This window comes from Aplysia californica, unplaced genomic scaffold, assembly GCF_000002075.1.
Source record: "Aplysia californica isolate F4 #8 unplaced genomic scaffold, AplCal3.0 scaffold00198, whole genome shotgun sequence".
Taxonomy (NCBI): Eukaryota; Metazoa; Mollusca; class Gastropoda; order Aplysiida; family Aplysiidae; genus Aplysia; species Aplysia californica.
In genome coordinates, this window is record NW_004797468.1 from 983837 (window position 1) to 985456 (window position 1620).

The window sequence follows — 1620 nt, forward strand, 5'->3', positions numbered from 1 at the left end:
ACATACATACATACATACATACATACATACATACATACATACATACATACATACACACACAGACACACACACACGCACGCACGTATGTACACACACACACATACACCTACGGATCACCCTTCGCTCTAATAACGTCAAGAAATGTGCTGGGTTTGTTTGTTTGTGTGTTTGTGTGTCTGTTTGTTTGTTGGTTTGTGGGTGTGTTTGAGTAAAAAGGCGCTCACATGACCTTATGCAGTTGCGAGCTCCGTGAAAACTCTACTAAAACTAAAAGAAGCAGGTCGACTCACAAATGGTTTTTGCGTGCTGGGAAACAGTAAGATAGACAGAGAAACTAAAGAGTGGAAAATACAAAAGTAGGACCAACGAGTAGTGCTGACCAACCACCCGCAAAATATTCTGGTATTTTCATTGAATTTGATTTTTTAAAAATTACATCATTTTGGTCGTATTTGTTTTTATTTCCGTACTGGGAGGCATCAGACTTGAGGGATGGCAAGAGCTTCGGCCCTTCGTTATTAAAACCTTTCTCGAAATTACAACGTTCGACCTGAGTTCTATATTTGTCTTATGCTTTTTTCGTTTGTTTGTTTTTTGAACAAACAATTTTCTATCCAGTTTTGATCTTGAACGTAACGTTGCTCTAATAATGAAAAGGGAAAAAACAAATAATGTGTAAATATTAAGACACGTAAGCTACTCACCAAAAACTTTGGGAAAATGTTCAAGGCTGTTGAATCACACTCCCTTCACGTCCTTCAGGACTGGCGGAAACACGAGATGACAGTCTCAATACAACAAATGCTTTAACGTTTCATTGTACAGTGGCCGTGTTGTTTACGTAATACAACTTCACACAGAAAACACACACCTGTGTAACTTCGCTGTCTTCGGTATGGCAAACGGGTTGTTGGTGGGTGCTCGAGTGTGGCTTATTGCTTCTTTTCCTGTTCGTCAATTTTGCAAATTTCTCTGTTTGCTTGTTGTTGTTGTTGTTGTTTTTTAATGAGCAGGTGCTTGAGCGGTGCCGCTGTCAAGCCTTTCTTTACTTTTCCTTTGATTTATTTCTTCTTTCTGCCTGTCTTCCTTGCTCTCTTCTTTCCCTAAATGACCGTTTTCGTATCGACGTGTTTCTCTTGACTCCAACTAAAAATACAGACTTCAGCAACGTGGTCTTATCCTCCCATTATATTTATTGGTCTGTGACTGACGCGACGCAGCAAGTGTGCCCCTCTTCACAACACCGGTACGCCAAAGACACTGACTGGTGCCAGTTTGATAGAGGAACAGACGGTCCACAGAATAACGCAGAGCAGAGCGAGGCAGGCGCGCGCGCGCACAAATCGACGTCTGGTCAAACGACTTCCGTCCAGCGACGTATACGTCGAGAAGTCGCGCGCCGCGGGGCTCTGGTGCCAGCGACACAGGACGGATTTAACACCACTCCACCCTGACAGCTGCTGTAATTGGCTTATCGCTTTGTAAATCTGCCATGCAAAACATTAATTCACTCCTGCCAACTTGGCTCGAGTGAACAACGATTCTTCTTCTTCTTCTTCTTCTTCTTCTTCTTCTTCTTCTTCTTCTTCTTCTTCTTCTTCTTCTTCTTCTTCTTCTTCC

At 42.5% G+C, this 1620-nt stretch overlaps 1 protein-coding gene across 1 annotated transcript in view; it reads right to left on the reverse strand.

The window, feature by feature from the left end:
* LOC106011843 (serine/arginine repetitive matrix protein 1) overlaps positions 1-1331 on the reverse strand; it is a gene marked incomplete in the record, with an annotated part of 15432 nt that extends 14101 nt beyond the window's left edge. Inside the window, 1 exon segment of the mRNA XM_013082890.2 lies at positions 705-1331.
* Positions 1332-1620: the final 289 nt, after the last annotated feature.